The following is a 27700-nucleotide window of genomic DNA, read 5'->3' as shown; positions in this document are numbered from 1 at the left end:
AAGGCATGAGCTACATTGGCTAAAAGATTATTCAGGGTCTGAGCAGTCTGCCCAGTATGACTCATGGCTAATGCCGTGGTGGTAGCTCCAACAGCCGCCAATGAGATAGCAGTAACAATGGTGGCTGTAGTTCCAAGATCCATTTTCTGTCTGAAGAGAATCATAGCGTGAGGGGCATCAACGGGCACAGGCACCCAGCGAGGTATGCGAGTAACCAGGGCATACCTAAATTTACTAGCATTTCAGCATTGGGCAAAAAAGCAAGTATCATTACCACAATTACTAGGCTCTATCTGGCTAATAATGAATAAAAATGGGGGATATAGACAAACAAGTGTGGGCTTATAGGAAATATTATGACAAGCCTTAACCCCCTCATTGAAACATCCTGCGTCAGTTCTAGAACTAGCAGTGGTGGTGTCCGAGGTCTGAGTAGGTTCAGGAGACCATTGCCCCCAGGGGCGAGACGTGTTCCATGCCAATTGACTAACTCCATGTTTTCCTCCACTTTTGAAAGTCATTTAAGGTTCTTAAATTATTTTTTCCCTTTTTTTAAATTTTTCATCAATTACACTTTATTCATTCTGCATCCCCCCATAAGCCCCTCCCTCCTCCCCTCCCAATCCCGCCCTCCCTCCTCCCTCTGCTTGCATGCCACTCCCCAAGTCCACTGATAGGGGAGGTTCTCCTCTCTTTTCTGATCTTAGTCTATCAGTTCACATCAAAAGTGGCTGCATTGTCCTCTACTATGGCCTGGTAAGGCTGCTCCCCCCCAGGGGGAGGTGATCAAAGAGCAGGCCAATCAGATTATGTCAGAGGCAGTCCCTCTTCCCATTACTATGTAACCCACTTGGACACTGAACTGCCATGGGTTACATCTGTGCAGGGGTTCTAGGTTATCTCCATGCATGGTACTTGGTCGGAGTATGAGTCTTTGGGAAGTTCCCTGTGTTCAAATTTTCTTGTTCTGTTGCTCTCCTTGTGGGGACCCTGTCCTCTCCAGCTCTTACTATTTCCCAGTTCTTACCTAAAATTCCATTCACTCTGCCCAACAGTTACCCATCAGGCTCAGCATCTGCTTTGATAGTCTGAAGGGCAGAGGCTTTCAAAGGCCCTCTGTGGTAGGTTCCTAGGTTGTTTCCTGTTTTCTTCTTCTTCTGATGTCCATCCTCTTTGCCTTTCCGGATGGGGATTGGACATTTTTGTTAGGGTCCTCTCTCTTGCTTAGTTTCTTTAGATGAACAGGTTTTAGTGGGTTTGTCCTATGTTGTATGTCTATATGAGTGAGTATATACCATGTGTGTCTTTTTGCTTCTGGGACAACTCACTCAGGATGATCCTTTCCAGATCCCACCATTTACCTGCAAATTTCATGATTTCCTTATTTTTCATTGCTGAGTAATATTCCATTGTGTAGATGTACCACAATTTCTGCATCCATTCTTCAGTTGAGGGGCATCTGGGTTGTTTCCAGCTTCTGGCTATTACAAATTAATCTGCTACAAACATGGTTGAGCAAATGTCCTTTTTGTCTACTTGAGCCTCTTTTGGATATATGCCCAGGAGTGGTATGGCTGGATCTTGAGGAAGCACTATTCCTAGTTGTCTGAGAAAGCGCCAGATTGATTTCCAGAGTGGTTGTACAAGTTTACATTCCCACCAGCAGTGCAGAAGGGTTCCCCTTTCTCCACAACCTCTCCAGCATGTGTTGTCACTTGAGTTTTTGATCTTGGCCATTCTGATGGGTGTAAGGTGAAATCTCAGGGTTGTTTTGATTTGCATTTCCCTAATGGCTAGTGAGGTTGAGCATTTCTTTTTTTTTTTTTTTTCAATGCAGTTTATTCGGGAATCTTGAACAATCCTCGGACCCTGGGGAAAGCCAGCCCACAGCTTAAATAGCCTCTGGGTAGCCAACCCAGGCGTGCCACGTGGGCAATTCAGATAGGTCCACATACATGAAAGCAAGCCAGATCCTCAGCCTTAGCCAAATGTGGAATTGTTTGTGACAGAGAGCATTTCTTTAAGTGCTTCTCTGCCATTCGGTATTCCTCTACAGAGAATTCTCTGTTTAGCTCTGTTCCCCATTTTTTATTGGATTACTTGGTTTGCTGCTTTTCAGCTTCTTTAGTTCTTTATATATACTGGATATGAGTCCTCTGTCAGATAAAGGGTTGGTGAAGATTCTTTCCCAATCTGTAGGCGGTCGCTTTGTTTTGATGACGGTGTCCTTTGCTTTACAGAAGCTTTTCAGTTTCATGAGGTCCCATTTATTGATTGTTGCTCTTAGAGCCTGTGCTGTTGGTGTTCTGTTCAGGAAGTTGTCCCCTGTGCAAATGAGTTCTAGGCTATTCCCCACCTTTTCTTCTAACAGATTTAGAGTATCTGGTTTTATGTTGAGGTCTTTGATCTACTTGGACTTTAGTTTTGTGCAGGGTAATAAATATGGATCTATTTTCATTTTTCTGCATGTAGACATCCAGTTGGACCAGCACCATTTGTTGAAGATGCTGTCTTTTTTCCATTGAATGGTTTTGGCTTCTTTGTCAAAAATTGAGTATTCATAGGTATGTGGGTTTATTTCTGGGGAAGTCTATTTGGGGCTTTCTCAGAAAATTAGGAATAGTGCTTCCTCAAGACCCAGCTATACTACTGCTAGGTATATACCCAAAACTTGCTCAAGCACACAACAGAGATATTTGCTCAACTATGTTTATAGCAGCTTTATTTGTAATAGCCAGAACCTGGAAACAACCCAGATGTCCATCAATGGAGGAATGGATACAGAAATTGTGGTATTTTTACACAATGGAATACTACTCAGCAATCAAAAAGGAGGAAATCATGAAATTTGCAGGCAAATGGTGGGATCTAGAAAAGATCATTCTGAGTGAAATACCTCAGAAGGAGAAAGACAAACATGGTATATACTCGCTTATATAGACCTATAAGATATGATAACCATAATGAAATCTATACACCTAAAAAAGATAATCAAGAGAGCAGACATGGGGTAAGATGATCAATCCTCATTTAGAAAGACAGACGGGATGTGCATTGAACATATGACAAGAGTCTACCGCAGAAGGCATCTGAAAGACTCTACCTAGCAGTGTTTCAAAGCAGATACTGAGAGTCATAACCAAACCTTCAGCAGAGTACAGGGAATCATAAGAAAGAAGGGGAGTTAGTATGATGTGGAAAGGATAGGAGCTCCACAAGGACCAAATATATCTGGGCACAAGGTCTATTCTGAGACCGACACTCAACCAAGGACCATATATGGATATAACCTAGCACCTCTGCTCAGATGTAGCCCGTGGTAGCTCAGTGACCAATTGGTTTCCCATAGTGAGGGGAAAAAGGACTATTTCTAACAGGAACTCAATGGCTGGCTCTTTGACCTCCCCACCCCCCAAGGGAGGAGCAGTCCTGCTAGGCCACAGAAGAGGACTTTGCAGCCAGTCCCGAAGATACCTGATAAAACAGGGTCAGATGAATGGGGAGGAGGTCCCCCCCATCAGTGGACTTGGAAAGGGGCAGGGTGGAGATGAGGGAGGGAGGGTGGGAGTGGGAGGGAATGAGGGAGCAGGATACAGCTGGGATACAGAGTTAATAAAATGCAACTAATAAGAAAAAATAAAATTTAAAAAAAAGTGCCTGGAGACAAGACTGTGCTGCAACTGCAACACCTCTTCTTCACTGTTGGGGGCGCCAGAGAGGCAGGCGTGTGCCTACCTATGATGTTAGAAAATACCTTTTTTACATATGAAGCCCACACCTAAGCCTTTATCCTCAAGAAATATCGGAAGAAAGCACAGCTTGCTGCCAGGCTGTGGCTAAAACTTGCATCTTTGCTTGTAATAGCAAAGGATTAAATACAAACTGCATTTTTCTATAGGCAGCTCGTAAGACATGTATCCGAAATACAAGAAAGCAAAATGAGTGAAATTAACACAACGAGAAAAGATACATTAAACAAACGCAGACCAGAATGGGTCTTGGGTTGGTTAGTCTTAGTTGTCAGCCCTACAGGACCTGGAATTAGCTGGAAGACAGGCCTCCATGCTCACCTTGGAGGGAATAGTGAATGTGTGGCTATACCTATGGGAGGCTGTGTTGAGTGGCTGACTGAGGTAGGAGGTGCCATCCTCAAAGTGGACAGTGATACTTTTTTCTTCTAAGTTAAAAGAAGAAGTGAGCCCAATACATCCAGTACTCTTTGCTTCCTGGTTGTAGATAGAAGGTGATCAACTCCTGAAAACATGAGCTCAAATAAATCCTTTCATCTTTGAGTTGCTTTTGTCAGGATATCTTGTCACAGCAACAAGAAAAGAAAGATGAGTAGAATCCATGACTTTTCATACAAAAGTATGAGAAAAAAAGAAATCACAGAATATCGATCAGTGGTTAATTTCAACAACACTAAAGATGTATAAAAACGTCCTTAGGGAAACCCTCTACTTTGTAAGCTAATTAAAAACACAACTTTTAAATACAGGAGATTGAACATAGGTGCCCTGTATGGTTGGACATTGCTTCCCTCAGAAGACATGGGTTATTAAATGAAAATCTTAGTGTCAGATTTGGATATCTTCCTATGAGTTATTTATTGGTCACAGAGGTCCCATAGGTCCTCAAAATAGCATAGTTATTGCCATTGCTTTTGGTTGTCCATGATAAATAGATAACATGACTTATTGCTGAAGACACAATGCACTTTGTTTACAGGACATAGAAAAATAAATCTGGAACTGACCTAAAAACTTTCCCCCTGCTAGCTTTCATAGCGCGAGAAGGTGCCATGTAGGCTGCTGGGAATAGAGTCATCAGTGGTGTTACCCAGAAGTGAATGTGAAATGCTGCAGTATTGACCTGTCAAGCAAGAGGTGCCTCTTGACGAAATAATAGCATGAAGGTCTTGGGGGTAGCCAGCTGCTTTCTGATTGGATTTAAGGCCTGCTCCACAGTTGGAAACTCATGGCTGATATCACAAACATTGTCAAGAATCTATTGCCAGGCATGTCATGGGCCCAACTGCTGTTGTTTTGCTAATTGAACGTATGGCAGACTACTTTCTAAATATTTGTGTTTATACTCATAGATTAGTGCTGCCTAAAAAATGTGATTTTTTTTTAAAATCTAGCTGTCTATCCATCAGAAGTTCCTTCTCAAAGATCATCACAACAGTTCCAGGGAAGCAATTGTCAGTGTGGACTGTTTCCTGACATGGGACCACTGTGATGCTGCTAATGTTATATTCTGTCCTGCAAATATGGGTACCTCCAGAAGACCCCCAAATGATCAGCCGACATCAGTCAACAGTCCGACAGGAAATGCTTATTGAATTTGGTGTGTTACCAAAAGAAAGAAAAGGAAAAAAAAGAAATGTAGAAGAAATGAAGATGGGAGGGAGATGAAATTGAGTGGATATGACCAATATATATTATATACAAGTATAAAATTATCAAAGAATAAATAAAGAATATTCCTAAAATAGCATAAAGGTCAGTGTTTCCTCAATTAAGAGAGAAATCTTCCTGTTTGACGGCCTTCAAATCAAAATCAACCCTTTTCCAGCATTCAGACTCAAACTGAAACACTAGCCAGTCCTTCCTGGATTTCAGACCTCTGGCCGTCAGATTGGGACTTCCATCTGCCATACCAACTCTCCAGTTTGCAGATTCCTGCTGATCTTGAGATTTACCAGGCCCATATCGCATAAGCTGACATTTCATCTTAAATACTTTCTATATACATACATGCATGCACACATACAAACAAATGTGTATGTGAGTACACACACACACACACACACACATATCTCCTATTGGTTTCTCTGAGGAACCCTGAATACTATCTACGGCCACCTTTTAAAATAAAACAAAAACAAATTTCACAAAAAAATAAAGTGAAAGTAGCCATCACATTTGTTCTGGACAAAGAGCAAGCTACACTTAGGAGGCACTTGGGACAGTAAGTTTCGTGAAAGAGCTCTGGTGCTTCAAGTAGGTGGGAAACATTATTAACTTTAAAAAGTGCCCTTTCATCTGACAGTCTTCTTGTTTGTATGATATATGTCACAACCTTTTTTTGTATTAAACAAAGTTGGCATTTGGGAGTTATTGGTCCCGTTTACACGGATGTGTAGAGGAGAGCCGTGGAAGGTGTTTCTGCTCACTCCTGCATGATTCCGCATCTGCACCCTTTGTCATTGTGTTCGCTTTTAGAGCTCACCAAAATAATTACAATTGTTGTTTTTGATGCTTTCTCCACATTCAATTCCCAGGGAAAAGGGGTGCTTAGTGACTCACTGAAAAGTGTGTAGGTTCAGCAGACACCAAAGTGGGTGGAGCACCCTCATAAGCCCCAAATTCTCACTCTGAGATCACCCCATGCCCGTCCTTCCCCCAGCTGCTAAATACTAAAACGCATGTCTAGGGAAGTAAATTCAATTCATTGGAAGTTGTTTTTGTTTGTTTGTTTGTTTTAATCTAATCATGGCCCACAAGAGCACAGTTTAAAATCACAGAATAACCCCATGCTAGTGTTGTGTGTGAAGATAGATGCTCCAAAAGCCTTTTCGAGGCTAAGTGGTCTGCAGCCCTTAGACAGCTTGTCTATTGGCCCCTGTTGCCTCCTCCTTCTTTCTGTGCTTGGTTCACACCTTTGACAGAAGCACAAAGCAGAGAATGAACCAAAGGGAGCTGAGGCTTCAGACTTCTAAAGCCTGGGCACACCTTCTAAACTTCCCCAAATGGCACCACCCGTCAGGGAGCAAGTGTCTGAGCCTTTAGGGGACATTTCTCATTCAAAGTGTCACATTCAAAGATGTCCACCTTCCCGAAGGATTGTTTTTGTAACTTCTGAATTGGGTCCCCAATAATGACACCAGTAATGAGGTCTTTGCTCCTCCCTGCCCTTTATTCTCCCGGAAGCATGTGAGAGGCACTTTAATGACAGTTTTCAGTTCCTTACCATGGCTTACATGCTGAAAAAGGTTATTACAGTATTATCTCATTTGCTTCTCGTCTACAATAGGTTACTCAAGGAAAAATTTAACATGTCTTCTAGTCCTGTTCTAAGAAGACAGTTAGGTATGTTTTTTTTCTGGACTTCTTGCAGAATGCCAGTTAGATGCTTCTGAGTGCCTTTGTTTGGGAGGCTAGGATCTGTATATGAGAAGCCATTACTAGAAGAGGAAAAAGAAAGAGGGGGAAGGAGATGGTGACCCAACTCCAGAGAGATAATCACCTCTTGGTTCCTGTGTTGCTGGTGGTATGGAAGAGCTTTAGTGGGCTTCAGTTATATTCAAGGCCATAAGAGATATTAAGGTCTAAGTTGTAAAAGTATTCTGGAAAGCTTTGCCCTAAGCCTCTTATCATGGAGTGGAAAGAATGTTACTGCCTGTCTGGTATTCCTTGTGAAAGGTTTGATGCAGCTGCTCACAAAATGCCATCCAGAGTCAACTAGGAAGTGAGAACAAAGTATCAGCATTCTCTGCAGTAATAAATTCTCCAGAATCCATAAGCAAGGAATAGGAAAAGATCATGAAACTGTTACTCGGGATAGACAGAGAGCGCTCAGTGCGTGCCAGATATTTCATAATTTCAAACATAGAGCAACGTTATTTTTCTTATATTTCCATAGTTCTGACAAAAATTTCCACCCAAACTCCCTTCTATTTGTTGATAACCCGCTGTTTTTCTTTGTTCCACTCTGACAACAATTTCACAGTTTTTCAACAGCACTAGCATTTCTATGACTCAAATGTAATAACATCCTTTGGTGGACTTTAGGTGGAAGAGGGTCTGGGGTTGGAGGTGAACCTGCCTGTTCTGTTTCAGATGTTTGGCTGAGTAGGGATTTTTGCCTGTTTCATTTGGCTGCAGCTATGTACACACAAAACCATAAAATTTGTTCATAGTATTGACTTGGAAAGCAGCGGAAGTGCTAGTAGAGTTAAGAGAGTCTTGCAAAAATATGTTTGTACTCAAAGCTGAGAAATACTGTGAAGCAAAAGGCTGTCGTTTGTCTTTGACTATAAATCTGATGCACTAGAAAGGGCCTCAAACTGTTCAGCTGTGGTTGCATATCCATAACACTGCCCTCTCTGAGGAGCTGTTTCCAACTCTTTTATATAATGCTCATTATAAATTAATTGACTCTGACAACTAACTAGGGAAATATTTTAATCTTGGAAGGCAGACTCTCTGCCTTCGAAGAAGCAACTGTGAGTTCTCCAGTACATTATTAGGAATGATTTCATTAAGGTTCAGTAGTGATTTGCAAGCTGATGTTGTTTGGATGCTTTTAAAACACATCACTGTTGTTCTCTTTATCTATCAAATCAGTCTCCCAGGCAATCATTACACAGGGAGTAATCCTGGGGGACAGTGAAACTGAACTTATTTTGTGTTTGATTACCTGTATTATTATTAGTTTTCCCATGAAAGGCTTTGAAATTTAAATTATTCTCAGGAATAGAATGAGAGTAAATATTATCCATCTGTATAGATATACAAATATAAAAGTAACAAATGTTCCAAAAAGAAAAACGAAGACAACTTTGCCCATGGGAAGTCTGTCTTCTTGTCGAAGGCCTATAGATTAGGTTTTCTACATTAAAATCAAATAATGGATATTTCAGTTGAGGGGATATTGAAAGTAGAATTATGTTTCTGTGTTCCATGCATAAAACATCAGTGAACAAGGTGGTGATTGCTGAGCCGTTGTTTCTTTTGATGGAGACTTTACAAGTGTGTTTTGTTGCTTTGCGATTCTCTGGGGAAGAGTGATAAACATGATGAATGTCTACACGACTTAACTCCTGTTACAGGGATGTGTCAGTTGACTCAAGCTCTTTCACTCATGATCTTCAGGTATCTCATGATTACTATAAAAGTCTGACCAACCACACTTGAAATACTATGACTGGCAAGAAGCATTCCTTGCTGAGGATAAAATCATAGCTTCTGATCACTGAACTGACTTGAAATGTCACTGTCATAGTTCCCTGGACAGTTCGCAAACAGCTGCTCTGAGTTTATCTTCTTCAACCTCAGAAGCCAATGCCAGGGAGTCAGAATGGACAAAATGGAAACACGTAGATATTTTTGAATCTCACTAAATCTATTTGTAAAATAGCTTTGCTCATTAAAAACCTGAATGTATATACTATACTTTCAGGACAAGACATTTAATAATAAAATGTCTAAGAGCTTGATGGGACTTGAAATGTCATTTTTTGTCCTCAAGAAACTGACCAAAAGGCTCAGTGGTTAAATTGATTACTGTTGAGACAAGCGGGCTGGAGTTCAAATCCCCAGAACTATTATAAATGCCAGCAGGGCATGGCAGCCTTCTTACAGTTCCAGCCTGGGAAAGTGGAGGTAGAAGATGACCAAACCAAGCTAGCTGCTGTAGTGAGATTAGCCATATCATCTAACTCAAGTTTGGCCGAAAGATGGTACCAAATAATAATAATGTTGTTGTTGTTTTTGTTGTTGATGATGATGATGATGAGAGGATCAAGGGAGATTCACATCAACTTTGGAACCTACACACACACATAGGTGCACACAAATGCACACACTAATACCTGTATGCACCTATACAAATACCACATACCACATATACACGAAAAGAAGAAAAAAGAAACTGTCCATAAGAAGCAACATTGTTGGTAGAGAAGCCTCTCTCCCTCTCTTGTTCTCTCACGTGTGTATGTGTGTGTATGAGTGTGTGTGTACATGCGTGTGTATTGTGAGTTAGACCTCACTATGGACTACATAACATAGTGAAACCTTATCTAGAAGGAAAATAAACAAACAAACTTATTCTCAGCATTATAGTACCATTTTCGAGACCCATTTACCTCCCATCACACTGTAGATTTGGGTTTCACTATGAGCTGGGAGAAGAACCCAAATATTTAGTCAATAGTGATACTGTATAGTATTGTCACATGGTATAGACTATTGTGACATGGTCCAAAGTACTGTGATGTGATAGAATGTGGTGATGGTGTGGTGAAATAACATGGTACAGAGTGCTATGTGCAGTAAGAGTGTTTCGATATTGTGTAGAGTGTTGTGACTTGGTAGATAGAGTGTGATGCCATGCAGAATGTTGTGGTGTGGTGCAGAGTGTTGTGACAGGGTGCGGAGGGCTGCAATGCGGTGTAGAGTATGGTGACACAGCATAGAGCATTACGATATGGTGTAGAAGCTGGAGACGGAGTATGGTGATGGCAGAGTGCGGTGAGCCAGCGTAGAGTGGTGTGGTGTGGTGAGAGGTGTAGTATGGGCTGCTGTTATTAAACGGTGTAGAGTGTTACGAAGCAGTGTGGGGTGTTGAGACACAGCATAGAGTGTGACGATGCTGTGTGGAGTGATGGAGTATGACGTGGGGTGTTGTGATGCGGTCTTCAGCGTAGGGTGTTGAGATGCGGTGTACAGTGCTGTGACCGGCAGTTTCCCGGTCAGTTTTATTTCACCTGTGTTTAAAGAGGAGGAAAACGTTTCTTGGCTTCTTCCTATGCGCCAGGCATTTTACAAAGTCTTCAACACTCGTATTTTCTGTCATGTGAATGAGGCGTATATTGTGTCCTTTTTAGATTTTTTTACTTCTTTCTTTTCTTTTTTTCTTTGATGGATAAGCCTAGGTTTAGGAAAGTTTTGTGATCTTTTGGACAAGGTTGCCCTTGACAAAAGAAACTAATAAACCAATAATCAAACGGCTGGACTCGGAATGTTGGTTTGTCTTGTTCTGTTTTCATACAGGCAGTTGAGCCACTGCTATTATAACCAGGTATTTTTACTGACCAAGTTAAAGAATTGAAATATTTCCAAAACGGCTTCAACAAGTGTCTGTCATGAAATACTAGAAAAAAAATAGTTGAAGTAAACAACACGAACAGTATAGTTCAGTTTGATTTCTAGTTCTAGCATCTTGGCAAACTAAGCTAAATCAGAAATGCTCATGGAACAATTGCTTGGAGGACTGGGTGAATTTATTCTTCATGTAATATCCTGGAGGCACTGAACACAGAATTACGCACAGACAAGAACACACACAGAGGAGCCATTACAAAGATGAGGCACACTTATTGAAAACAAGCCTTATGGGAGACTGTCAACCAAACCCCACAAAACACTGAAAAATCTACTGAGCATCAGGCATTGCGTTCTCAGACTGGTGTTTTTGTGTCAGTGCTCTTCTCAGGGTGGGCCAGGGAAAGAAAGCTGGACAGAAGGGAGAGGGCAGAAGGCAGGGATTTCTACGGCAGGTATCACCTTGATAATTCATGTAATTTTTTTTTATATATATAAGACAGTTTATGGCCTAGATTTGAGCTCAAGAATCCCAGGAAATAAGAGGTCACAGGTGGGCATCTAGAAATACATAAATGGCTCCCAGAAGTGAATAATTACATCTCTGACCTCCTTACTAAGAGTCCAGTTGCATGAGCATCTTGTTCTGTCTCATTGCCTAAATTCCCCCACTTTAGAGAAAAGGTGGACCCAGAGAATAAATGCAGTAACTACTCCTTGGAATTGTGCTAAGTGTTTGGTGAGTTAATGTGTGTTCATGCTTGATGGAAGTCTGATTGGAAGCATACAGAATTGCTAGACCCGCTATCCCAGTTGCCCTTAGAATCAATACAACCCCAAAGTGTCCGTTAACACAGCAAACTGAATTAGTAGGAGAGAACATGCTACATAGTTTTCTTTTCTCATTGCTGTTTCTCCACTTCCAAGAAAGGCACCAAGAAAGTTTCATCTTACCGTGCCTCCAGAGGGAAAGCATGAAAACGTACCTAGTTTTTGATGCCTTCTCCAGTGGGTAATGTATGTCCCTATTCATCAGCATCACCTTTGGTTGTGTGATGTGTTTTAGACAGGAAGTTGTGAAGCAAAGTGATCTTTACATTTACAAAGAATAACTCGAATGGCTGTTTCGTGGTTGGTTACAGGATGTTTTTCTCTCTCCATTAGGAGAGTTAGGGTCAACTCCAACAACCCAGATCACTGATGAAGACTACATGGATTAGAAACATGGCTAGTGTGAAGCTGGCATGTTACATGGGCAAAGAACATGCCTTTATACGGTTCCCTCTCCCGCCAAAGAGCCTGGAGCTGTCAGCACAGCATAATCTCCCTAATTGGTTGATAGAAGGAGGGTAAAGAATGTTAGGCATGTGGGCAGCTATTGACTGTTGACAAGGAAGAAGTAGATCCAGACTGGAGAAAGCTATACTTTTTCAGAGGTCCTTCAGTCACTTTGGGTCTGCCATTGTTGTGCCTAAGATAAAGGAAGTAAGAAAATCAACAGTTTTATTTAAGTAGGAAAATGAGGTGGTCATTTGCTCTTATTTCTGTAGACATGCTCTGGATTGCTAATTGTGGAAGCCCAACCACATTGTCACTAGCCAGAATCATGTGGGAAGAGAGGCTCTGTGAGGGGTTGTCTACACTGGGTTGGTTTGTAGGCATGCCTCTAGGGAGTGCACAAATGATGTGAAAAGACACAGAGCCAGTGGTCCTGGACTGTATTAACAGTGGAGGAGCAGAGCTGAGCACAGCAGGAGAGAGAGCACAGCTGCCTTCATTTTGCCCCGGGTTTGATTACAGATATGATGTGGCCAACTGTTTGAAGTTCCTGCTTTGACTTCTGCGCAAAGATGGGCTGGGCCTCTGAATTATAAACTGAGATAAGCTCCTATCCCTTTTAAGTTGCTTTTTCTTGGAGCCTCTTATCAGGGCAACAGAGGTCAAACCAAATCAATAGCCTTACAATATAATCATGGAGATGATGGCTTTCGAGGGTTAGGGCTGTATCACTGACAAGAACCATGTGATCACTGCTTCATGGGCTGAGAGTCTTACCTATACCAATTTCTTTAGAACCTTCTGGAATCTTGTCCTTTGTCCAACTTTTCCAGACCAGGGCGATAATTTTTAACTTCTTAACTTGTGTTTTAACATACACACCCACACCCACCCACACACACACTAAAACAAACAAATAATAGATAGATAGATAGATAGATAGATAGATAGATAGATAGATAGATAGATAGATGTGCTATTTTTAAAGAAAGACCGTTCTGTCTAATCTTACTATGTTCAGTTCTCACTCCCATCTTAGTCTCACTCCTTCACTCAACTCCGTCTGCCCTCCCCTAAAATCCCTAGTGGTCTCAACATCTCACTCCTCGAGTTCCTTCCATGCCTCATCTTTCCAGACTGTTAGCAACAGTTACATGAGAGCTCAGCTGCTTAGCTTCCTGACAGCCCCACCCCTGGTGCTCAGCCCTCCCTTTCTGCCCCTCACACCTGTGCTAGCCCCTCCTCTTTTCTGTTCCTTTGCTTTTGGAGAACTCCAGAGCTCAATCCTTGGATCACTTTTTCATTTTTTTTCCCTTTTCCTCCATTTAGTGATCTCACTCTGTTTCATAGTTTCAGATATTCCAAGATATTTTTCTTCAGCTTCAGCTTCTCCCTGGCTTACACATGCATTCCTGCTCTCTCACTTTATCCAGTCAGTGTCTTACTTCTCGAACTTATCCAAATTCAGAATTCCAGATGTTACACATACATTTGCTCTCCCATATTTCATAGTTCCTGGGAAATTCCTTCTCCTGGTCACCCTACACAACACTGTAGAGTTCCTTTGACTTCCTCCCACTCTCTTTCTCTTACCCCAAACTGCAAGGGAGTTCTGGTGGCTTATATCAAAATCCAGTCATCTTTCTCTGCTGGTCCAGTCTACTACCATCTCCACGTTAGATCACTGCAGCTTCCCAGCACCTATCCTCCCTCATTTTACCCCTTTTCTATGTGAGTGAGCAAAGGAGTCAATGTCACCCTGCTAACGCTGGATGTTCTGCTCAGACCCTAATGGAGACTCATCTTTCAGAACCTACTTCACACTCTGCTCAGTGCAAGAAAGTGCTACCTACACCCTCATCTCTCTAGCTTTACTCCTCATTCTCTTGCTCCCATCCCCTTAACCACCCTTTCCTCCTCATTACTTTTAATCGGGCACATTTCTGCCTTGGGATTATTAGGCTAGTCAGTCCCTTTGCCTCAAATTCTATCCCAACTGTTATCTGCATGGCTCACATTATCCTAAATCCATTAGACAAATATTTCCTTGCTGATGCCCACTGAACCCCATGGAATCCAGACACCTCCATCCAAAGTCAAAATCCTTTCTGGCACTCCTAACATCCTGTAGGTTTTACCCACAAATCCAGGGGATTTATCCCATTCTCATAAATCCATCAGCTCTAATTTAAAGTGATCCTTTAAAAACATTGTCTGGGTTGCTTTAGCAAAAGTAAAAGGTGTAAATCTCCATTTCATCCATAAACATAGAGTAGCAGGGTATATACCAAATTCTCAATAAATCCTAGCTGACTTGATTAATAGGTGGGTGAATGAAGGGTAGTCTGGATGCTACAGTTCACAGACCAGAGGTGAAGCTGCTTCTCTCAGGCTTGACTGACCTGTGCTGTGGGAACACATGTGTGTTCAGGAGCCTCTGCTCTTCCCAAGGCTGGATCAGATGTGGGCTCCCCCAAATAGGAAGCACCCACCACAGTTTGTGCCACGGGAGTTTCAGTTACCTCGCCTAGCCCAGGCCCTGGCCAAGTGTGATGCTCTCGCTCCTTAGCAGGGCACATCATAACAGAGAAGGTGGCAAGAGAGAAATTACGAAATACATCTGAGTGAATTTTATGTTATATCCCTCATGATCTAAACACACTCCCTCTCCATCTTTCAGGGAATTCTAGTTCTCAGAATAGAGTTAGAGGTGGGGTGATTTTTTTTTTCAGAACATAGTCATCCTTGAGAAAAACATTATGGTTCCCATATTTTTTAAAAGATTATTTGAATATATAGCAAAAACATTTTAAAAATCGTATCTTAGCTTTATGAAATGTAACGGTATAATTATTTACTTGCTATGGTTAGACTTAATATTCAGTTCGATTCTGTTTGTTTCAGTTCAATTATTAACACTTTGCTTCTCAAATATGCAAAGGTCTTTCAGTTGTCTAGGAAACTCTTTCTGGACTTCCCGAGTTAATATTCAAAGACTTGCTGAGTGCCAGCAGGCTGTGGGCATGTCCTTCATGAACACAGAAACTCAGCACTGCCGGGTGGTGGCTGGCAGCAACTCTTCCCTATTCAGATTATAATGATGCTGTTTGCTTAGGTTTGAACACAGAGTTCAGCAAAAGAGCACCGGAGAAAACTCCATCGTGTGACCTAGTACCTCAGCTGTATAAAAACATTACTCTCTTCTCATTATAGAGGATTCCGTGGAGAAAAGACAACCTTTAGGTACCAATTTATTCATCTCTCTGCGTTCTTTTATAGCAAATGTGGGAATACAGAACTTCAGTGGTGAAAGCTGACGCTTTCCAAATTAAAAATTTTTCTGATTGCTCGGATATATATGCTGTTACCACATGCTTTCATCTGAGTTGTGACTGAAACTGACATTTAAAGGGCCAAAGTATTATCATTAGCCATAATGGCAATGACAATAACCCAAAAGCACGACTTGGTACAGGAAGCAGACAGTAGTTTCTCTTTAGGGCATTCTCCACAAATGCACCCTATCTCTGTCTCCTTTGGAAAACAGCTCAGTTCAGTTCATCCTTGAACAGAATGGGTGCCTCTGATGTGTACAGTCCTTGTTCAGCCTTGTCCATCATCTGCACATATCCTGGGTGGTGAGAGGAGAAAAAAAAAACTGCTTTTATGACATCCCTTTTCGCTTCACAGACTGTGTCTAGTGTTTGTAGTTGATGAACCAAATATGCTCAGAAAGACTGTGGGTTGTTGTTGAGAGGGTACCACAAAAAAGCATCCAACAGGAGCTGATGTTTATAGATGTTTTTTTTTTTTTTTTTACATATCCAAAAGTAGAAAAAGGAGGAGGGCACAGTGGGGTTATAATTTACATTTGTATTATTTATTTATACATCAAACACAGAATCTGTGAGGAGTATTGCTTCCAGCTCACACAGCAGGCTTAAATAGCCAACTGTTGCCAGCACATCTCTCTCTCTCTCTCTCTCTCTCTCTCTCTCTCTCTCTCTGCAGACTTGGCAGCTCTATCAGCCCAACTGTCAAGAAAATGAGTTCACCTTCCACACGGTCCCAGGTATGTGAGTCTTTTAAATGGATGTTCACTTTAATCCCACAGCACAGATCTCAGCACACCTGCTGCGTATTGATCTGATTGGCATCTTACTAATTTCATGGCTTTGAGCTCGTGGCTTAATGAGTGTGAATCTCAGCGTTGTCAGACGAACCATAGGGGCAATGAAAGTACTGATCTTGTTTGGTTTGTGTTTGGAGCTAATGCGTGTGCATGTGGCTCACCACTTGGCAGAGCAGATATGGCTGTGCTTTAATGGGAGACTGGTTACAGCACCCACTCAGACACCAAATGTACAGATGCCCAAGTCCTGTCTCTAAAATGGCACGGTATTTGCACTTAGCCCACTCACATCCTCTGGTACACTTTAAATCCTCCCCACATTACTTATAATATTGAATACAATGTAAATGCTAGGATGTAATTTTATACTATATAGTTTAGGAAATAATATCAAGAAAAGTTTGTTGAGTCCAGATGCAATTAGGTTTTTTTTTTCTTCTAGCATTTCCACCCCACCATTGTAGTTGATGCTCAGGAAGACTGTGGGGTGAGTGTTGGTTGAACCTATAAATGTGAAATTTGTGGTATAGAGGGCCAACTATTCTCACCAAAGATTGCCTATTATGATTACGTCTTAGTAGCACTGTAGAATATCTGCTTCCCAGTTAGTTTTCATGAATAAAATTTCAAGAATCGTAGTGAGTTCTAATCAATTTGGAGTTGACAGAAGTAGTCAACAGAGGGATGGATTTAGGTGCAAGCAGTTGATTTGTGATGTGACATCAGGAAGCAGGATGGGAAAGTGAAGTGAGATGAGAAAGATTAAGCTAGCATCAGGCTCATAATTGCTGCATTCATGAGCAGAAGCAATTTCATACCTACCCATGGAAGCCAATTATTAAGTTTCAGGAATCATGCAAGCCACTGTTAAACATGGCCATCGTTACAGATGAAGTTCCTCTTGTATATCCATCACTTAATGATGGGGATGTTTGCTGGATAAGGCACTGCTAGGCAATTTCATCACTGTGTGAACATCATGGAGGCACTTACCCAAGCTTATATGGTACTACCTGCTATACAATGAAGCTTTCACACAGGTGCTTCCAGGCAGGTGGAACATTTAGTAGTAAGTTCACCCATATTGCAGCTTTGTTCTGTTGATGGTTTCTACCCACAGTCAGCTCTTCTAAGGGTTCCAAGAACTCCTTAGCTGCCTCATACATATTTCTCTTATTATATAACAGACGCTGATTTCTTGAACCATATAAACTAGCTACTTAGAGCTTGCAGTGAATTGCAGCTAGGGTGGCTTTTCTCTGCTGATTTTCTCTGATTGTGGAGGACATGGAGCAGAGGTAGATGAGCATGTCGGATGGCCTCCAGTCATTAGATGTTTCTACCCAGGATGTGCTTCTTGAATTTTTATTAGTCCCCATTCCTTCAGTTCTTGTTCCTCAAGGTTACAGCCATAGTGGCAGAAGATAACACCAGCCAGCGAGCAATAACTTTTGTTGACTTTCCACCTTTGTGGCCTGTGGTTGTTTGAATAAGTATGGCCCCATAAACTTGTGTGCTTGATTGGCCTACAGGGAGAGGCACTATTAGGAATTGTAGCCTCAGTGGAGTAGTTGTGTCCTTGTTGAAAGAAGTGTGTCAATGTGTGTGGGTGTAGGGGGTGATTTAAAGTCTTCTATGCTCAAGCCACATCCAGTGTGGTACACAGTCCCCTTCTGCTGCCTGCAGACCAAGGTGTAAAACTATCAGCTCCCCCTCCAGCACCATGTCTACCGAGACGCCGCCATGTTTCCCGCCATGAGGATCATGAGCTAAACCTCTGACACTGTAAGCCACTCCAATTAAATGTCTTTCTTTATTAGAGTCGCCTTGGTCATGGTGTCTCTTCACAGCAATAAAACACTAAGTCCTTAATCACTTTTGATTTTATTTACAGTGCAGTCACTTGACACTAAATCTTAATGGCGCATTAGCTGTGTATATTGTACACTTTGGCCCACGATTAACAAGAAGATAGGATATTAAATCAAGAACGAGAAAATAGTGCAGTTGAGAAACATTGTAAGTGTGAGACAAGAGAAGGTTGCTTTTTAATCTGCATAAGCAGAGATTCATCTGTAATAATAAAATGTATAGTGCTGTGAGCATGTAAGGCAGCACTCCAAAAACTAAAAACAATACAAAAAATGGTCATCATCCCATCAGTGTTTTGACTATTGCAGCACATGTTTGTATAAGATTCTGTAGATGTCTTCTAAACTCTATACTCGGTAACATTACACCAGTGACTCTATGTCATTGGTGGTAGAGAGCAACAAATGTCGTTAATCAGAGGCTTTTATTTAGCACAATTTAATATTTACTAGCATTCTGCTCATTATGACTGTTGTGACAACTGGGTTTCAATCCCACTGAGACTCAAGATGGGCTATGGGGAAGGTGACAGGTCTGCTGACTTCTGCTGAGGAGAGAGGAAGCCTGAATGAGTAGTCCCTCAATGGGTAAAGATTTCCGTACTACTAATAGCTTAGTTTCCCTACCAAGGTTAGAAAACACCCACAGCCAGGGACCAGACATCTCTAGAATGCCCTACATTGTATGGTATATGCACGTGAGGGTAATTATGAATTTTTGTTTTTATTTTCAAAGAAGTTTCATTTTGAACTGCTGTGAGATTTGCGGGGAGCCTCTGCACACCCGTCACACACCTTCTTTCTACGTTAACATTTTATATGAACATAGCAAAATGGACAAAATCTAGAAATTGGGGCTGGCAAAATGGTTCAGTGAGTGAAAGTGATTGTCATACAGTGGGACGGGAGAACAGATCGGACCCCTGAGGATTGTTGCTGGCCTCCACAAGCATGCATTCACACACGTGTGTGCGCAAGCGCACACGCACACACACACACACACACACACACGATGAGAACTTTAAAAATCTGAAGCTTTTTTTATTAAATTATATGCCAACTCTACCAGTCTTCTCCTGAAAGTTTACTTTCCATTCCAGAATCTGTTGCGTAACTCCACCTGCAACTGATTGTTCTTTCTCCAACTTTTAGGAGTTTTTTGTTCTTCCCATATCTTCATAATCTCAACATTTCTGTCTCTATGTCAAATGTCCTTCTTATATCGTAGAAGAAGTAGCTTTATAGTGAAAACCAGGTTACTCTATTTGTTACAATTAATTTTACGTGTCAACCTGGCTGGAGCAAAGAATAGCTACCTATTTGATCAAACACTGTTCTGAGTGTGTTAGTTCCAGTGGCTCAAGTTGAAGTTAACATTTGAACTGGTAGACAGAGTAAGGTAGATTCCTGTAAACCAACAGGAGGAGTGGATTTTACCTGACTTCCTTTGAGTTCATACATTGGTTTCCACTTTTGAACTCTAACAAAAGCATGCCCTTTGACTTACTACCCCAAAGCAGTGCTGACACCATCATCTCTCCTGGTTTTCAGGCCATTGAGTTTGAACTGAAGCAATATCATTGGCTGTAGTGGGTTTTTAGCTTTCTTAGCCTGTTAATCTTTGGCTTTATCAGTTTTTGTGAATATATGGTCCTTTCTTTGTTTCTTTGTTCCTTCCTTCCTTTCTTTCTTTCTTCCTTTCTTCCTTCCCCCATGCTCTTTAACTAGCTGTGTTTTTCTAGATAACTCTCACTAATGCAAATGACCTAGTCAAATGACCAAGGCTAATATCACTGGTGATAGGATACGTTGACATCACAAAATTCTTGCCATGATAATTTAGAAGAACATTTTATCTTTATGGTATTCTTTCCAAAGGTTCTCACCTTTGGAAGGTGTGAACCTTCAATTCGACCATGAGAAAATATCAGACAGAATTAAGTTGACTTTCAACTCATGTTCGGTTTTTGTCTGTGAACCATGAAAGCCAAGAGTCCTCCTGGAATTCTTCATCTTCTCTGTGCTTGCAATACTCAGGGTTTCCTATTCTGGTCCATGTATTAAGTCTCCTCTTTGTGCAAAATGAAGCAGGTGCTGGAACAAACTGTCTAAAACTCATCTCTACAACTGCTGGGCTCTAAGCTGCTTCTATCTTCACTGCTACATTTAGTCACCAGGAGGCTTAGGCCAAAGCAGCTCTGGGCTGTCCATTCTGTTGATACCAGTGACCACCCATTCCAGTTCAAAACCTTACCAGGTTCTTACTCCAAATCCACAACTGAAGTGCCAGGCAGGGTTAATGCAACTGGAAGAGAGACAGACATACATCTGCTAGACCCTGCTAAGAATTTCCACTTATCAAACCAAACTCCTTCTTTCTGAACTATGGATTCCATCTGCAAGAAGATTGGCTTGTTGCTCAAGACACCTGCTCTCAGGCAAGAACCATCCATCAAACACCTCCTGATATCTGAATAGCTTTGACTTTTCAAAGATTGACATCCTGGTGTACATTCCCTCCTCCTCACTTCATCTCATCAAAAGAAGAAAATGAAATCCTCCTGCACACGGATTCAGGCAGGGAGAAAGCCGCTTACAGCAGAGGGATGCACCGGGCCCTCACCAAGCCGAAGAATCCTGGAAGTTGAAATCAGGGAGTTTTCAAACAGTGCTTTAGGAGAAAGAAACAAATGTGGGGCAGGGGACTTGGTGGATAGGAGCATGTGCTCTTCCAGAGGACCAGAGTTAGATTCCTGGCATCCATAGTGGGTGATTCATAACCACCTTCAACACCTCTAGCTCTCGTGGGCACCTGCACCCTCACGCATGCACTCACATGCACCCCTCCCCCCCACACTGTCCTTTAAAAATGTTCCATTACCTCACATTGTGAGCCCAGGATGTAGTGCCTTTGGACATCAGGGGAAACAACTTTGGCTCGTTTCTCCTTTCTTTCATGGTGGGTGCCTGGGACAGAACTTTTCAACAAAGGGTGTTTGAATTCTTCTTTTCTGCTATCCAAAACTCTCAATGAAATGCATCCTCATGTTCGGCAAGAACATGGGGGTCTGTGATTTATACTGCATGTTGAACATCAGCCCTGACTCATCACATTTCCCTTTGCTCTAATTTCTTGATTTAAATGTGGAATTTTATTTTACTATGTCGTGTGTATTTCTGGAAACAACTGAAATGGCGCTTGCAATGGAAGGACTGAGCGATGAGCCTGTCTATGACCAGGACGTAGGCTTCCAGCTGTCTGGACTTCCTTTTCTTGCCCTGGCCCTCACCTTTTTTAGGGGCCTTGCTCTGCAGGACTTTCCCTGTGTGAGTTATGGTATTTTCCTCTGTTTCTGCCCCTCCTTAATAATTTTAGAATAATGAGTGGCTTTCCAGAGATCCTCTGAAAGTGAAGAAATGACTTTTTTAAGATCTTGAGCTCATGGTCTAAACACAACTAAGGTGTTTCAGTGTCTTGGAATTCATTTTGCTGGTAGGATGCTTTGGCCAATCGGTGCTTCATCTGTTTGGCTCCGATCCTTTTGCCCTGATCCCAGCCATCTAACACATTCTCTGCAGACCACTGTGAAATGCTCCAGGATCATCTTATAGTTTGAACACAGCCTTTGTTTAAGGAGGAGGCTCTCAGTCTATGGGTTGAGACCCCTTTGGGGTAGAATGACCCTTTCTCAGGGGCCACATATCAGATATCCTCCATATTAGATATTTACATTATAATTCATAATAGTAGCAAAATTACAGTTCTGAAGTGGCAATGAAATAATTTATGGTTGGGGGTCACCACAACACGAGGAACAGTATTAAAGGGTCGCAGCAACAGGTAGGTTGAGAACCACTGGTTTAAGACATTTTAATTTCTTTTCTTAGAAAACAGTATTTTAAGAACTGATCTGGACTATAACCAATGGCACAGACATGTGAGAAGACATTGCTTCTAATTGTTTCCATTAGACAGAGGTGGTATTATTTATTGAATTCATATTAATATCTCTAATAATAATACAAGACTGCAGTAATTTTACTTACTGTCTTTTGCTTTATTTGTATTGCTTTATTCTGAGAATTTTGGTTAATAATAATAGTAATAATAATCCTAAGTTGCTTTATTTGTACACAGCACAATCCCTACATAGATAAGTGATTGTCGAAACTAGAAAATATATTGCTGTTGTTCATTATGGCCACCAAACTGTGCCATAGAACTCCAGAATGTATTTTTTTTATCAAGTAATAATGTTGTACGTTGTTCAGTCTCTCCCTTTCTTCCCTCCCACCTGTTTCTTCAGCCTCTTGTTACCTAACTGCATTCTAAACCCCTATGAGATTGACTCTTTCAAGATTCCACTTTGGAATAAGGTCAAACAGAGATTGCTTTCTGTGCCTGGCTTATTTCACTTGACATAATGTCCTCCAGGCCTATCCGTATTGTCCACATAGAAGGATTTAATATTCTTTATGGTTGGATAATATTCTACTGCATACTATATTTTCTTTTTCCACTTTAATGCTACCTTATTCCCATCGTTAGCAGAACTACACCTTTAATTTTGCTTATTACTCCTTTGTTCTTTCTATCTCATGCTATTTCTTCTGTCCTCTTATCTTCCTCCACCCATTAAAATCATATTCTAGGTTATGGCTTAAATAATGTTCTTCTGTAAAGTCTCTCTACCTGATCCAAATTCACACAGATAGTTCTCTGTCAGCATGTCTTGGATGAAATGGACAGATAATATTTGTTACTCTGGGTTTTGGGGAAGACATATTACTACAATGACTGTCACTCACCTCAGTGTCTCATGATTAAAGAAAATAGCTTTCATGTTGGAACATGACCACTCTCTTCCTTGCTGTCCTTATGTTGACTTTGACATGCAACATTTTGCTTGTTTCCAGTTGGCATATGCTGTATACTGTCTGACAGTAGAGGAAATTGCATGCAAATTTCCTGTATGGCAGCATGCCCTTCATGTCATCATATAGCATACCTCTTTCCTTCCGTGTAACCAGGTTATTTTTTTTCCAGTACTTTGTATAGAGGGACAGGTATATGTTTACTGGGAAAAAAAAGATCAGTTTTATCACACCCTGCCTGTGGTGTGTGAGATTTAAAAATTCTCAATCTAAGTGGTATCTTGAGTATGCAATGTGATTAAAGAGGATTTCTTTGTTCACTTTCTTTATTAAGTTTTTTATAGCAAATTAACTTTTCCATTTACAAGGCAGTCCCTTGATACTAAGGATTTATGTGGTGCTGCAAACTTGGAGATTCTGGGCTGTCTTCACCCAGGCCCGAGTCTCCTGTCCAGCATTAGTGAGGCATGTTGCGGGGCCTGCCTTATCCTTCCAACACTTCAAGGACTCAGTGGTGCTAGGGTGTCACATTCAGAGCTCTGTATAATACTGAACAATGTTTGAGAAAACAGCTTGGCCATATTCATTTTGTTAAAGAATCTTGGTCTATTGAATTTATTGTTAAGGAACTGGTGTCACAAATGGAGAAATAGTTCACACCCTATGTAACATTTATTTTGTAAGCCTGGTTTGAAGGGTTATAATTACAGCTTAGTAGGAAGGACTGTGTCATCCACTGCTGGAAGAGTGTGTCTTTTGGGTTTTGCTACCAAAGGAGAGACTGGCCTGCCATCTGCATCTTAGAGCTCAGCATACTTGTACTTGGTCAATTTGTTTCCAATAGAAATTGCTAACGAGAAACACCCAGGTCCATCCCTGAGCCACCTCTGTAACTTTTGGAATCCAGAACTCTCCTCTAAAAATACCGGATTTCCTGGCAACCCAAGGAGAAATAGGCACCATCTGTGCAGGAAGCAGCTGTTAGTACACCAGAGCTTCAGTCCTAAGATGGATCCCAGGAGAAAGGCCTTGACTGTGGTGGGTGTGAACTCAGTCAGACCATCTTGACTTGGGTGTCGATGACATGTACTTTCCTCCAGTTTTGGTGAGGGTTGTGACCTGGTTTGGTGAACTGGGCTGAGTGTGGAATTCACGGTCTCCAAGTGAAGCACACTGTAATGAAAACAGCTTCTGCTTGCCCACTTCCACTCTTTTATTCCATCTTTGCTAAGGCCATTGGTATGGCTGCAACTTAAAGAAGACTTGATCCTGGGAAACCCATCGGATAACCATTGGCAAAATAAGTGATGCATGCCAATGGAGAAAGCAATTCAGCAGCAGCAAGGCTGTGACTTGTTTTCTCACTAGACAGCAAGAGACCCTTACCAAAGGGCCTTTCTCATTTTAGTAACTTGTTACATTAGCTTATATATTGTCTTATTTACCAATAAACTCTATTGCACTGCTTTATTTTAGAACAAGAGGTAATTTCTGTCCTAAGAGTCTTAAAAACCATAAAGACCTAAACAAACTTTAATTTTTTTCATAAACCTATTATCATTTTTGGACTGAGACAGCAACTCCTTGGATTTTTTTGAAAGATGCAATTTTGGCACATGAACAATCCACCCCAGACACAGGTGTCAAGCTTGTCAATGCATCAAGCAGGAGGCCAATAGGACTTCTTGTGAAAGTACAGTATCTTCTTTGTCCTTTCTTCCCATAGGATGTAAGAGACTTCTCAGAACTGCTCTGACTCTGTCCCATGCCCCAACCTTCCAACTAAGGAAGAGATAAGATGAGTTCATTTAATGTTTGCTCGTTACTTCAGGAAAGGGTACTGCTCCTTGGAGGTGTGTCTTCGTAACTACTAAGTCTGGTGACACCAGTGGGAAAACCACTGACAAGCTTCAGGGTGGTACTGGTGACATTGTAAGATTGCTTAAATAGACACGCTCTTTTGAGTTCTGGCAAAACCTATATCTTTGAATTAAAAAAAAATGAACATTTTTCTTCTGTCCAGATATGTTTTTAGGTATGTGTTTAAGACTACTTAGAAGACAACCAAAGGAAATTTAAAATCTTGAGCCTGTTCTGGCTAGTAACCAGTTGGTGCTCTATCAGCTTATCAGAACTCCATTAATCAATGTTAAAACTTTGAACCTTTGTGATCATCCTGAGTAAGCTGGCCCAGAAGACACACATGGTATATACTCACTCATATAGACATATAACATAGGATAAACCTACTAAAATCTGTACGTCTAAAGAAACTAATCAAGAGAGAGGACCCTGAATAAATGCTCAATCCCCATCCAAAAAGGCAAAGAGGATGGACATCAGAAGAAGAAGAAAACAGGAAACAACCAAGAAACCTGCCACAGAGGGCCTCTGAAAGGTTCTGCCCTGCAGACTATCAAAGCAGATGCTGAGACTTATGGCCAACTGTTGGGCAGAGTGCATGGAATCTTATGTAAGAAATGGGAAATAGTAAGATCTGGAGAGGACAGGAATTCCACAAGGAGAGCAACAGAACCAGAAAATTTGAGCACAGGGGTCTTCCCAGAGACTCATACTCCAACCAAGTACCATGCATGTAGATAACCTAGAACCCCTGCACAGATGTAGCCCATGGCAGTTTAGTGTCCAAGTGGGTTACATAGTAATGGGAAGAGGGACTGCCTGTGACATGAACTTGTTGGCCTGCTCTTTGATCACCTCCCCCTGAAGGGGGAGCAGCCTTACCAGGCCACAGAAGATGACAATGCAGCCACTCCTGATGTGATCTGATAAACTAAGATCAGAAGGAAGGAGAGGAGGACCTCCCCTATCAGTGGACTTGGGGAGGGGCATGCATGCAGAAGGGGGAGGGAGGATGGGACTGGGAGGGGAAGAGGGAGGGGCTTATGGGGGGATACAAAGTGAATAAAGTGTAATTAATAAAATAAAATTAAATTTTAAAAAAACTTTGAACCTTTGAAATCATATAGAAGGGGGAGAAATCTAAAAGAGTTCCCATTTTTGTATATCTTAAATTGTTTTCTTATATAATCAGATCTTAAGTTTTTGTATATTCAGATCTTTGTCTATCTTAGAACATTTTCTTTCTGCTTAATCATTTACCAGAGATATGAGCAGTTGTTGTTGAGAACAGTCATTGAAAAAAAAATATGTTCCTGTAGTGAAAAGTTAAACCTAAAACCTCTTTATCCTTTAATACGAAGCCTGTTAGCAAGGCAAACCTTCTGCCTTTTCTCAACAAGAGACACAGTAGCTTTAGATGAACTAACAAGGTGGCTGGAGCCTAAAGGGAAGGAGCTGGATGCCAGCTGCTGCCAAGCTGACAAAGCTACATGCGCTTATTCTATCTGTCAAGGCCATCAGAGATCTGAGAAGGATAAATTATAGCAGGAAGTATAATCCAAATGGCCCATACATCAGTAAAAATGGCTTTACCCAGTCCATTACATAGACAGTCATCCAAGGCTCCTTCCATCTCCATGGCATTGGGGCTAGAGGTACCAGGACAGGATCAGTCTTTAACCACCAGGCCCAGAAGATGAGAGGCTTTCTTGTGGAGGAGGAACATGAGCTCACGGCCAGCTTGGGCTACATAGTAAGCTCAAAGCCAGCCTATGCTATCTGATGTGATCTCGTTTTAAAGTTAATTTCCGGCATATGAAATTCATTGGCAGAGCACATGATATCCAAAGAGTATTCCTTCCTGCATGTATACTACATTGTATAGTAGGTAGATGTGGGGTGAGCCTATATCTTGAAATGAGGACATGACTGCTCCTGAGTATAGTTGTCAAGAAAGTTTATTATAGGTAAGAGGGAGAATTCAGCCAGAGGCATCTGGAAGAGTCCAGACTGAACAGAGCTAGTGGACTGAACTGAGCCATTGGGGATGGGGACAGGGATGAGGATGAGGATGAGGTTGGAGAATAGATGCGGCCAAGCAGATGAAGAGAGATCCAGAAGCAGAGCCAGCCAGGGTCCAAGAGACCACAGCCAAAGTGGCTGAGTTATATCAGATTAGAAGTAAATCCCAGCCCCTAGAGAGGTTCAGGGTAGGGGTGGGTGACACATGCTGGGAGGAGCCACAGGTGTTAAATGATACTTGTCCTGGATTTTGTTTTTGAGACCTAACAGTTTCCAAGTATATTCACATACATATTTAAATTTTAAATGAACTACATAATCGCTTTTATTTATAAAGCGTGAAGAATAGTCAAATATTAAGGGATAATTTTAGCAAAGCATGCAAGTTTACATTGTAAAGACTACATATCACTTTTGAGAAAACTTAGACTTGAAGAAATGAAAGGGATCACATTCTGTGTCTCAGAACGTTAAACACTAATAAGATGATAAGATTGCACAAGTTGATCCATAGATTCAACACAATCCCAACTAGAAGTTCAGGTTTTGCTTTGATTTATCTTTCAGAAATTAAGCGGATCCCCAAATCTACGTGCAGGTTTAAGGCACATATAGTAGCCAGAGAGATCTTAAAAAGGAGAACAAACTTGGAGGACTCATATATCTCAATTTCAAAATTGGCTTCACACTTGTGATAGTCAGGTCTTTTTTTATTTTATTAATTACACTTTATTCATTTTGTATCCCCCCATAAGCCCCTCCCTCCTCCCCGCCCGATCTCACCCTCCCTCCCCTTTCTGCATGTATGCCATTCCCCAAGTCCACTG

Source organism: Meriones unguiculatus, chromosome 1, assembly GCF_030254825.1.
Source record: "Meriones unguiculatus strain TT.TT164.6M chromosome 1, Bangor_MerUng_6.1, whole genome shotgun sequence".
Classification (NCBI taxonomy): domain Eukaryota; kingdom Metazoa; phylum Chordata; class Mammalia; order Rodentia; family Muridae; genus Meriones; species Meriones unguiculatus.
This window is presented reverse-complemented; position numbering follows the sequence as displayed.